Genomic DNA, 13,176 nt, shown 5'->3' with positions numbered 1-13,176 from the left:
TATGCGGAACGGAATTCCTTTTTTTGAAATAATTATCCGCGTGGTTTACCTTCTCCCGCATTTCTCCATTCATTTCCCGCACGCCGCACTCTTCTCATTAGGACTCCATTGCTATAGCTCCCGTCCAGCAAAAAGGTTTGCGCCTAATGGAATTTCTTTATTTTTATCCCTAGTTTTTGTTTTCCCCTTCACATTTCTTATCACTGCTGCGAGGAATTGCGCGCGCCCTGAGTATCTTTTTCGTTTTTTTAATTAGAGCACTGGGAGGCGGTATCATCACTTTTAATTATGCAAGCGAAGGCGGGGCTCTCTCTGGGAAATATAATACTCTGACGTTTTCCTGCCTTCATTACGCCCATGCGCGTACTTTATCGCGAGATAAGTCCGCTATTCTTTGCATTCGAACGAATCATTACTGTGCGGTTGAATGCTCTAATTGGTAATCGGTGATTTTATGAGGAAAAAATACTTGTAATTTTGTGTATGCACATCTTCGATTTGGCAGATTATCTCTTCGTGACTAATGACTGTTTATTCATTCCATTGTATGTTTTTTTATGAAACCATCCCATTAAACATTAATTTGTTGTCAGTTTTTTTGTAAATTTCAGTACTTTCTTTGGATAAATATATATTTTTGAATAGTTGTTAATATATCCCTTTTTATGGATATCATTATTGGTTAAAAATCACTCCTAGATCGCTCTAATTGCTCAATTTCATAGGTTTTATCTGTAGAGTTTCAATGCATTGATGTAATAAAAAACAAACCATCTGGACTGATATGTCCTTTTTTATGCCCATTTTTGTATTTTATTTGGAGATTAATCCGGTTTTCTTGGCATGCGAACGAATCATTACTTTGCAGTTGCATACTTTTATCATTAATCATTGATAAGTTTATGAATCAATACTAGTAATTTTGTCTATGAGTATCTGCTATTTGGCTGTTTAACACTACGCGACTAACGACTGTTTATGCTTTTGGGTGTTTAGTATGAAATTACCCCATTTAATGTTGATTTTTAGTCAGTTTTTTTAGTGGTTCTTTGTATAAATATACCGTTCTAAAAAATTGTGAATGCATCCCCTTTCCTGGAAAATTTAATTGTGTAAGAGTCACTCATGGATCGCTCTAATCCCTCGGTTTAATTGCTTTTTATCAGGAAGTTTTCAATGTATGGACTGCATTAAAAAAAAACTATTTGCGTTGATGTATCATCCAAATGCCCTCCTGCTGTTTTGGAATAAATATGCAGTTCTGTTGTAGTGTGTTAATCAGGAGTCTTTAGACTTTTCATTGTGGTATTATATATTTACCTCATTAATGCGGGCCGAAGGAATAAAAAATAAATAAAAAACAATCAGTACCAGTAGTTTAATTTCTTCAAAAATTAGAGTATAAACATGGGAAATTTAAAAAAATATATCTTTGTAGGAAAAGGTCTAGGCTAACTTAATAGATTTCTGTCTTTATTTTATGTAATCAAATTTATGTTACGAGTGTTACTGTGGTTTTGCCTTCAAAATTTCATCAAAATCAGGTTACAGACTAGACGAGTCAATTGCAAGAATTGATTTCAAATTATCATCCTCAGACAACTTTGCTCGATAGATAGATTTCACATGCTTATAAATACATATACCAGTCAGCAGTTCCAGATTTGAATAATTCAGCTATACCAGCCGTACGATAATTATTTTTTTCAATTTGTTCGGGAGACAGATATGGGCCGCGGGCCATAATTTGGAGACCCCTGTGTTATGTGTAACGTTCTGTTTTAGTGCGTATGATTTTTGTCTTTTAACAAAATGGATGCGTATTTGTGGGACTTATGGGGCACTTTGTATACGTAGGCTAATCTCATGGAATCTAGAGAACTTTTTTTTAAGCGAAGGGCTGCATCTGATTTTAATAATGATGCAGTTCTTAGGCAGTGTAAAACTTTGATTTTTGTCTTTATTTTCGGGAAATGGATCAATGCGAATTTTTTTAGGCTTGAAAAAGATAGCCTTTGATCCAAATGCTGAATTGAACGCATAAAAACGCACGCAGATATTTATTTAGGCGGCTTTTGTAGTATTTGTAGGTGTGGACTAATCTACAGCGACGCACTTATTGTATCAGATATGAATGAAGTTGAAAGTCAGTAGTGGTGGGCACTTAGATTGTTGTGTTTCAATTTAACATATTTACTTTTGCATGAAATTTAGCCTGACTATTGTCCACTTTCTACAGCGAAGTAGGTACTAATTTTGTCTGATTTGAATCGCATGATTGCTTTGATGTGCTTCCATTAGTTTGCTCTCGCACGAGTCCCGGAGAATGAGGTTTGTTGCAAAGGGTGAAATTAGGCTCTTCCACCCGAGTGGGGAAGATATGTTAAAAAAAAAGAAAGAGCAAAACCGCAGCTTGGGGTGAAAATGAGCACCTTTGCACCTCCTCCCTTTAATCTTCTCCCTGAAAAATGCAGAGGCGGCAGCTAACCCGGATAAGGGTTTCTTTTCTGCGTCTGCAAAGAAGTAGTCATGAGCGATGCGAAGGATTCAAAGGTTGCCTAGGGAGTCAGAGGGAAAGACAAATGTTTGCGGCGATGAATTATTGACAATCTCTCCTCCTCTTCCCTTACCTCGATCGAGCCCTAAAAGGCAAATGGAGCTTCCAGGAACTGTTAAAGATAGTCACTCTGTGAGAGGGGAAATCCTTCTTCCCGAGAAGGTTTGCATGTTCGTGTCTTGGAGTTGGATTCATCTCCTAATGGAAATTAGTTTTCAAGGGCAAAAGGACTACCTAGAGTATTTTTTTCTCTATAGAAATATTTTTTATCCCTATCTTTTCCATAAATGTAGGAATCCGACTTTGTGTAGACGATACACGATACGGGACCTGTCATTCAGCATTTGACCTTAAATAATGCCAAGATTAATTGTTTACGTGCGGAAGCAATACGTAAAGATGGTTTAAGGAAGTGTTGATGGTTTTATGAGGTTATAACAAAACAAAATGGCCCTCGAGAACTGAAAAATCACTAAAAAAAATGGTACTTAATTTAGTACAATTCGTTGAATCCAAATGGATTGTAAGAATGTAAATATATTTTTAGGATTTAAGCTATTGTATCGCGTAAAATATGAGGGAAAAACTCGATGCAAGGTCATTTATTTGAGAGTGGCAGGAACGCATGGCAGTTATTTCACTAGCTGACAAATGTAATGTAATGGCTGAAATATTTTCGATCGTTAAAATAATCGCACTGTAATGAATTAAATGAAGTTTAATATTTTTTTAAGTTATCTTATGAAAAATGACCCGAAAGAAGAAAATGCCAGCGTACTTATAACTTTTTAATTAGTTAGTCTAGAATTCATTTTGTTTTACTGGGGACTTGAAATTATTGACTTCACGCTAAATTTACGGAGAGGGGTAGTTACTAAATATTTTCTAAGCTAAAATCTTTAACATCTACGAATAATTGCAGCCAACTTTAACTTAAAGTAATCTAATCTAACAATCACTGATATAAACTTACATTTGACGATAAAACTTTAAAAAATTTATTAGCACGGTTATTGTAAAAATATAATTCGTTAACCCGTGTAATTTTACAGATTTTTAAAATAATTAAAAATAATATTAAATAAAATTAGATAGTAAAAGTAATTGTTTTGCCCAGCAGTTGCTGTTTCGTTTGACTTTGCAACACCCATTCTGCCCTTAGGATGGCTTTTAATTATTTTTAGAATGCCTCCAAGTTTCTAGTTGGCTCTCTTCTGATATCATTCGATCTACCGAGCCTAAAGGGATTCGAATGGGTGAAAAATGACGGCTTGTAAAAGCATGATGCATTCTCTTTGGGATACACTTCACTCTTTGGGAAAGACGTTTGAGCTTAGCTGCGGCTGTTTGCTCAGCCAGCAAAGCTTTGCGAAGTACCTACATATCAATCAAAAACTTCTTCGTGGTTATGTTAGCTTACCCAATGGTGAGAGATAAGTCAGAATGGTTTTTGTAACTTTTAATGATGAGAATTTTGTCTATTTACGAAAGATATTTTCAACCTTATACGTACACTTGAACGGTGAATGTGAAATATTGATTTCACCCAATTCACTGAATGCATTTGGAAATCATTCATTTTAAGTGTCAAAATTGTGACATCAATCTTTTTCTTTTTTTTCACCCTTTAAAAAGTTAATGCGTTGGATATTAAGCGATTAATCGCATATTCTATCAGAAATTTGTTCGGCTAATTATACATTTCCGAAATTACACTAATTGTTATTAATATTTCTGTTGATATCGGTTTTTATTATTCATAAATTGTACCATTCTGTTTTTAAAGGGATTTTATATGCCTAATGTTTTCCATACATGACTTTTAATTTCCAATTTCTCTTTTTTTCCAGGGTGAGTGTAAATACCTACCCATTACCTGACCTTCGTGTTCCGCAGTTTCAAGGACAGTCACCTTCATGTGGAATCAGATAAGGTTTGCTAGAATCAGATAATTGATTAGTAAAAAAAAATATTTTAAAGCAGCTAGGCTTACAAATAGAATGGTTGAACGATTGAAAATAAAGATGTGTCTTCGAGAGAGATACGGAGAGAATCACTTCAGAACCCCTCTGTATTTCCAGGTCAAACAAAAAAAAATTAACTAAAAGAGATATTTTGACGAACAGAGAGGTATGGAAATTTTTTTCCCCTGAACTACAAAGGACCTCAATAGATGCTTGGTGGACCTAATTACCCGCATTTCCTATTTTTGTCAACTGCAGGTATCCTAACACCCCCTTCCACGCGCCTATTGAGGCGGCTTGCGGGTTAGTATAAAAATTTAGATTGGTTGTTGGTTTTTCTACGGTCCGAAGATCGTCCATGCATGTTCTTTGCCTACCTGCATTAATATCTAACACCCCCCGCCAAACACACATTGAGGAGACTTGCCTGGTTGTATGCAATAATAATACAGTGGAACTTGGTTATAACGGCATCGGCTATAACGTCAACTCGGGTTTAACGTAACAATTTATATAGACCAGCCAAAATTGAACATTTTATGTTGTACGAAAACCCGTTTATATCGTCAACAAATATTGCGACGCTCGGGTATAGCGTCAAAAATTTTGCCATATTAGAAGAAGAGTTAAGGAATTGGGATCAACAGTTATCTTTAAAAAAACAGAAAAATTCTTCTTCTACTTGACAATTGTGCAGCACATCCGAAATTAAATTTAACCAACATAAATCTTGTTTTTCCCCTGCCAACTGTACAAGTATTCTTCAGCCCATTTGTGAATATCATTTTTTTATTAACGTTTTTTTTATTATACATATTCCAGTGTACGAGTAGATTTCAATAAATAGTGTTGTATAAAGAGCAGAACATTTGCGTTTTTACTTTGTCCTTTCACTCAGATTAAAGGCTGCTTTTTTTATAACGTCACTCGGATATAACGTTAAAAATCTTCTGGTCCCTTTGATGACGTTATAACCAAGTTCCACTGTATATATTTTTCCCATGCATATGCTGAGACAGGTAATTATTTCCATTTAGGGAAGTAAGGTAGCTTGTAATGCAATAAGCTTGTAATCAGGGTAACTGCAAAATTCTTAAATGCGGAAATGAAAAAAAAACATAAAACTTAAGATTTTCTCATTTTCTGAAGAAAAATATTGAAGGAATTTTATACTTTTAAAAATGTAGATGTAGCTTTTTAGATGTGGATTGGTTGTAGCTTTTTCTAAGATCTGAAGATAATCCACGTATGTCGTTCGCCCTCCTGTAACACATGTCCTGGAACAAGTCCTTCCCGATCCCCTCTAAATGTCGATCGAAAAGGCTCAATTAGCACTTGTGTCATGGTAATAAAAAAAAATGTCATGTATTAGTCTTATGTACGAAATATAATTCTAAAATTTTGTCCTTTTTTTATTTAAATATTTTAACAGTACCATATCGATATCTCTACTGCATAAACGCTCAAAGATCGCCGACCGAATCAAATCCGCTCATCTAGGAGCCATAGTAGTACTAGATAGATGAGCCGATTTGATTCGGTGGGCGATTGTTGAGCGGTTGGGCAGTGGAGGTATCGATATGCTTCAAATGAAAAGAGGGATACTGCCAGAATACTTCTTAAAAACTCAATTAAAGACTCCAGAAACCTACCTTAATTGTTAGAATACTTTAATAATAATAATATTTCAAAAAAGATAGGACCGGTAGAGTTCCTTGAACCTTGTCTGAGAGAAGTTGACCAATTGGTTAAAGATGTAAAGAGAAAAGAAATACGTAAACATGTAAAGATTAACACACAAGAAAATTATATAAGAAGAATGTAGAGAGATCTGATTTTTAGATTGGTTGTAGTGTTTTCTAAGCCACGAAGATAATCCGTGTATGTTCTTTTAACTCCTGCAATACATGTCCTGGGAAGAGGCCTTCCCGTACCCCTCTTCTACGTCCTCGTGCCTTTGAATCGCTTCGCGGTAGCTCGTGTTTCGGTAATGCGTTGGGGTAACAGGGCGTATCCGGTGGAAGGCAGCTAAGGTTCCCGGCCGAGCTGGGGTCTCTCTTGCGTGCTTATCCACGTGGTCGCCTCCCTTAAAAACAAAACCCATTAGGGACGGAGCCTTGAACTCTTCTTTGGATTCGCGAGCGAGGAAGATAAAAGGGGACGCCGAGGTTCTTCATTAAGTCCCATCTCCTTGTTCCTGCGTTATTCCCCATTAAGAAGTGTCACGGTCGTTTGAAGTGGAGGATGCTAATAACTTCAGTGATACACTTACTTTCGATGCCAACATATTGTCTTCGAGGGTTATACCTATTGTCGTAAAAGAATGGATCTCCCAAAAAATGTAGTTTCATTAGTTTTCATCATCATCTATGGCCAGCAAGTCTGAGCTTGGTTTGACGCGGATCTCTCTGTATGCTCCTTACATAATTTTCTTGTCAGCTAATCTTGACATGTTTACGTATTTATTATCTTTTTACAATTTTAACCAATCTCTTGAGCCAATTTATCTCAAACAAGGTTTTTACCGATTTCTTATTTTTTTTATTAATTTCCAATTTCCTTGTAAACGGCACTTTAAGGCCTCTACAACGGAGGATAAACAATATACAACACAAACACCCATGCCCTGGATAGGGACTACACACTCAGATGGGATTCGAACCCACGACTTACGGTTTGGCAGGCGACGACTTTACCCCACCGCCACCGAGGAAGAATAAGGAATGGTATATGCTTCAAAAAGTATAAAATCATCTAATTATATTCGTACTGAAGGCTAATTCAGAACTTTATTTTTATTTCCAAGGTATAAGTGCTTAATGTGCCTTTTCAATGGATCCACGGCATATGCCCACTCCAGTAATTCTTTCCCGCACTTTGGTAAGCGTAATTTGTTGTACCCCAAAAATAAACTTAAGGCACTCCATGTGCACCTCTTCTGGTCATTTTCGAGAGTATGTTTTAAATTTTGGCCTTCTACGTGTCAAAATGTATCGTTGTACCTTTGAAATGCCCTGAGGTGGCCAAAATCGATAGAGTGAGATATTTATATTTTTGGAACGAATTTCTTCATTCTTCGGTTTCTACCGCGTCGGTTGGTGTGGCACTACTACCCCCAAAGTTGTCATCACCTTAGCAACCGACGTGGTAGAGCCCGAAAAAATGAAGGCATTGGTTACACAACGTCACATGAATCCTCGCACGATATTTTGGCATACAGCGTCGTGTTTTCATATCGCCAATATTCCACCAAGTACACTTGGTGAGGATTGTTTTAATTGTGTTCATTTACCTAATGGGTGAAATCCATGAAAAAAGTGTGTTTGCATTCCGTACTAAGTCATTTTTTCGATGAAGTAGGTACTTGAATATTGTCTGTGTTGATACAGAATACGATTATTGTACATTATTGTCGAGCAACGATTTGTCCTTATCTAAGAACAAATAAGCTCTGGATGATACAAGTAACTTTGTACGCAGTTACGCGCACGGGTGTGAAGCTATATACACCAAGGATGGGATTCACCATCAAAAAATCATTTGGCTGTGGCGGGTTTCGAACCCGGATCTCTTGATTGCTGGTAAGATATGCTACTAGTTACAGAGGTCTATAGAGTAACTGGTAGCATAAAGAAAATCGGGAAATATTATGGGCTCGAATCCACGCAAAGGCGAATGATTTTTTCTTGGCGAATTCCATCCGTGACGTAACAACAAGAAGTTTGTTATGGAAAAGAGGGAGTATTTTACGGTATAGGTGTGAACCTAATTCAACTGCTTTCACGCCATGCTGGCCCTGTGTGGGGGAGTACGTATAGCTTGGAGAAAGAGTTAGAATGAAGCAATTAGTCCGACAGTGCGGACCACGAATATATCGAAAGAGGATCCTGAAGGTGGCCTCTAAATCTGCTGTCACTCACCACGCATCTATATGAGTTTACAAAAGTCGCCACATGCGTCTCTGACGAACAAAGTGATCCGAGTTTCCCTGGGATATAAGGTATCATTTGTCGTGGAAACCGAAATTTATACACATGATGTTGTGATCTATCAAATTCATAAATTTTCAATTCTATTCCTCGCAATAAAAAAAATATCGTGCGGCAAAATATCGGAAAAAAATGGATCGCATGACACTCATCACCGCGCCACGGACATTTTTGAAATGCCGATCAAAATGCGACCGAAGTGGAAACAGGAATCAGCCATCTATGGGATGGAATTGGGCCTCCGATATGCAGTTCCATGGATGCATAGCTTGGGGAAAGAGATAGAATGAAGCAATTAGGCCGACGGTTCCAGGGTTTCCTACGAATGGAAAGCAACGAGCTTCCTGTTCGCTGCGATTCTTTGAATGGAATTCCGCGGATGCCCGCCTCTGGCGCTGGTGTTCCTTCGCGCGCGAGAGCGCCGCAATTCTTCGCATCTCTGGTGCCGCGGATATTTTTGCGAACTGTTAAAAAAAGAAAAAGAAAACATAACGATCGGCTGCGTTAAGGCCCTGGCGAGACGGATAAGGGAGCGTCTTTATCCTCTCTTGAGACGAATTCCGGACGCTGGAGAAAACGGCAACGGATCACTTCGCACTCTCCAGAAAAAAAAACGTTTGCCCGTTCGATATCTCTACTCACTCTACCCCTGTTCCCGAAAGTAAGTCTTGAAATCGGGGGTTAGTTCTCTTGGTTCACATGGTTTTCATCTGGTATGTAAATTAATAAGACTCCGACATGACTGCGAGATCCATGAAAAATATTTAATAAAAAAAACATTTTACTCTTATCATTTACCTAACTTCGCTATGTAAGAATTTGAAGAAACGGTTAGTGAAGAGTCTGATCTGGAGGGTAGCGCTTTACGGTGCAGAAACGTGGACCCTTAGGAAGGAGGACGAGAGAAGACTCGAGGCATTCGAGATGTGGGTGTGGCGAAGAATGGAGAAGGTGAAGTGGACAGAGAGGAGGAGGAACGACCAAGTGCTGGATATGGTGGGTGAGCAGAGGCAGCTTTTAGATAAGATACGGAGGAGACAGAAGGTATGGATGGAGCGAGTACTTAGCGGGGATGGGATGTTGAAAACAGTGTTAGAGGGAAGAATGTTAGGTAAACGAGGGAGGGGAAGGAAAAGAATAGGATTTTTAGATAGAATGAAAGGGAATAGGTCTTATTGTGCACTGGAGAGGGAAGTGCATGATGTAAGGGGAGGCTCCGGGAATTCTTCGTTAGCACTCCATGGAAACCCAACTTAATCGGTAGAATACCTTAATAATAATGTACCTAACACTTCCGAGAAATTTTAATCCACCTATTGTTGATGGTTTGAGGCGTAACTTTGCGAAAGCGATTCATTATGAAAATTGAAAAAGAAGTAACTTTGCACTTTCACATGAATATTTAACTCACATGAACTAAAGTCCACTTGATGATGACGTTGAAACCATGGTCGTGTAATAGTGTGAATACATGTTCACGTGAAAGCACAAAGTTTCTTCTTTTTCAACAATCCACCTATTATGTAACTTTTCCAGAGAATATAATTGTCAAACGAATGTTCCAGCAAATTAATTTTAATGTGTTCCAACTTTTTGTGGTGGCTTTAGTCATTTGCAGTCAACCAGTATTTTGGCGTCTTCAACAGAATTTGCATGCTCTGGTAGCTCAGAAAGTTGCATGATGAAGTGCCGAACAGCATAACATTAACGTTTTAATTAATTTAACTTTTCGCCTTCATAAATGTTACAAGACCTTTTGCATCGGGTTGATAAATAATAAACTAACAGAGAATAAAGAATTTAACATAACTCATGTATCAAAAGTAACAAAGAGGCCTTGGCGTTGGAGTGCGTAGTGTTCTTTCGGTTACATTTTAGGGAGGATTTGAAATTAGAGGTCGAAGTTGTGGGATTCAAGAAAGGAAATTTTGAGGCCAGATAGTGGAAAAAAATTACTTTTTTAGTGTTTTAATTAGGCAGTAATTGCTGAAGGGACGAGGAGAAAGATTTAAGACATATCTTATAGTACTTCATCAATCATAATGTCCCGTTGAAATGAAATTATAGATAGATTATCGAAACTCGCACTCATTGTCAGTGGCATACTTGGGAATTATGACTTAAAGGACATTTTCCTCGTTCCGTGGTAGTACTGGTGAAGCTACAGCATTTTTCGCTGGAAAATCTGTTGATTAATTGGAAATAATTCGAAAAGTTGAAACAGAAGATCAATGGAGCTCTGTGGCCTTAAAGGTGCAATATTGTATTAAAAACTCAAATGGTGGTACAATATTTTATGTTATACACGACAGTTTGATTTTTTCATTCCATATTCATCTACATCTACATAATACCCCGCAAGCCGCCTAAAAGGCGTGTGGCAGGGGGTGTTAGGACACCAGCCGTTTACAGCTTTAAAAAAATGAATTGCTCTAACGAGGTTGGGACTAGCGTTTATTTAAGTCCTTTATTGTTCGGGGGAAAAACGAATTCCCACATCTATCCGTTCGGCAAAACATCTCTCTTAATTTATCGCTTCTATCGGACCTGGAAATATAGTGTGGCTCTAATATTATGTTATCTGTGTTGCTCTTAAAGATATCCATTCTCAATGGTTCAAGCAATCTAATCCTAGCGCGCAGCCTCCGAGTCTCCAACGGCTCCCAGCCTAATTCGCTTAACATCTGGGTAACACTGTCTGTACGCCCGTAGCAGTTTTTGACGAAACGCGCAGCCTTCCTTTGTATTTTATTCAGTTCGCGGATTAAGTCTTTCTGCACCGGATCCCATACGCTCGCTGCGTATTCAAGGTGCGGTCGGACGAGAGCGAAATAGCACCTTTCTTTTACTTTCTTTTGCTACTTGCTTATTTGCTACTTACTACTTGCAACAAAAAGTAGAGAAAATCAATGCATTAATATACAATACTTCCGTTAACTCTTTTACCGGAAAAATCCATCCATTTATCCCGTTTGAGATTATAAAACGTGGCTTCTTTAATTAATTAGTTCCGTCCCTGTGAAGGTAACACCCTCTTACGTGCTTGGACCTTTCATTTAAATCCTCGAAAAACCTATTTTCGTCCGAATTCCCTCACAATTTCGGCACGAACGTGCTGGTTCGCATCACCCCCGACTTCCTGAAGAGCAGCCCATTCAAGACACTTGTTTGTTAGTGTGTGCGTGCGTTCATTTCTCTTTTCTTCCCTTTCGTTTCCTCTGTGAATAACGCCGCGAAACGCGAAGGGTGTGAGAGGTGCCACGCCCAACAATCCAACAACGGCGAGGGAGAGAGAAAGAAATAGCTTCCCTACCTACCAACACCTCCGCTTTCCATGTAACACTTCGCGAGCCTCTTCCTAGGAAAACACAATCCTCTCCGATTCAAATACGAACCAATTTCTCGGCCCACGCCCTGAAGGCGCGCGTCTCCTTCTTTCTCGACAATATCTCACCTTATAGCGAGAAGACCGGAGAGAGAGGCTTGCTAGGGGTCGTTTCCCCTCATTCGAAATAGCGATTAAATTAACTAATTGATTTGGGTTTACATACTCCGGCCTCGGTGGCGGAGGGGTAAAATCCTCTCCTGCCAATCCATAGTTCGCGGGTTCGAATCCCGCCTGGGTAGGTGGTCCCTATCCAGGGCACGAATGTTTTTGATGTTCTATTGTTAATGTTTAAACACCCGTTGTAAATGCTGTTCTGAGATGATTACAGGGAAGTGGGAAATAAATATATAAAATAAATTCCTCAAGCCTCCTTAACAGGGGAGTGGCGGGGGGTGTTAGGACACCAAGCGTAAGCACATAAAAAGGTAAAAGTAAAATATATTATAATATTGAATGAAGATAAGATGGATCTATCGAGGAAGTAATGAGGAAGTGCTAAGAAGAGTGGGAGAAAATAGAATTCTCCTAAAGATCTTAAGGAGAAGACGGGGCAACTTATTGGGCCACATTATGAGGTATGATTGCCTGATGAAAGCTATCGTTGAAGGACAAGTGGGAGGAAGGGAAGTAGGGAAATGGACAGCCCGAATGAGTTACATAGAACAGGCTATAACTTAATATAAAAGAGATGAAATACGTCGCTATGAAAAGGCTAGCAGATAGGAGAGATGAATGGAGAGCTGATCCAATCTTAGGATTGCTGACGAATAATGATGACATTAGCCAGTAGACAGAAGTATGGCCAACAACCACAACAACTTCACCCAATTTGTAACTGTCAAAGTAATAACTAACATTAATTTACTTTCCACATTTCACTCGTCGGCTAAACTTATTAATTTTTAAGTATTCACAACTCCTAAGTATTGGGTTCAAATAAAGTTTTGCGGATTTGGCGGAGTTAGGCCGGATAAAAGACCCTAAATAATGAAAGAAATGCTTGAAAATAAGTAAAAAAATCTTAATTGGTATTTATCATGTTCAAATGTGATGATCCCTCTTGAAGTTAAACTGATAACTACACGGCGATTAATCGTTTATCGCGGGTTTAAGACCGTCTGAATTGAAGACTTTTATATCGTAAATCCTTATTTCATCCATCAATTTATTTTCCAAAAATAGCGAAAATAGATACTCATCTTAAACTGAAAGGAAAATGGGTAAGCTTGTGGACTACATTACCAATATATTTTTAATGAAGCTCTGAGCTAATTGATG

At 38.2% G+C, this 13,176-nt stretch overlaps 1 long non-coding RNA gene across 1 annotated transcript in view; it reads left to right on the top strand.

The window, feature by feature from the left end:
- LOC124161248 overlaps positions 1-4,492 on the top strand; it is a 356,365-nt gene extending 351,873 nt beyond the window's left edge. Inside the window, exon 6 of the long non-coding RNA XR_006865351.1 lies at positions 4,408-4,492. This is a non-coding gene — a long non-coding RNA (uncharacterized LOC124161248). The remainder of the gene's footprint in view (positions 1-4,407) is intronic.
- The last annotated feature ends 8,684 nt before the right edge of the window (positions 4,493-13,176 follow it).

This window comes from Ischnura elegans, chromosome 6 (genome assembly GCF_921293095.1).
Source record: "Ischnura elegans chromosome 6, ioIscEleg1.1, whole genome shotgun sequence".
Classification (NCBI taxonomy): Eukaryota; Metazoa; Arthropoda; class Insecta; order Odonata; family Coenagrionidae; genus Ischnura; species Ischnura elegans.
This window is presented reverse-complemented; position numbering and strand designations above follow the sequence as displayed.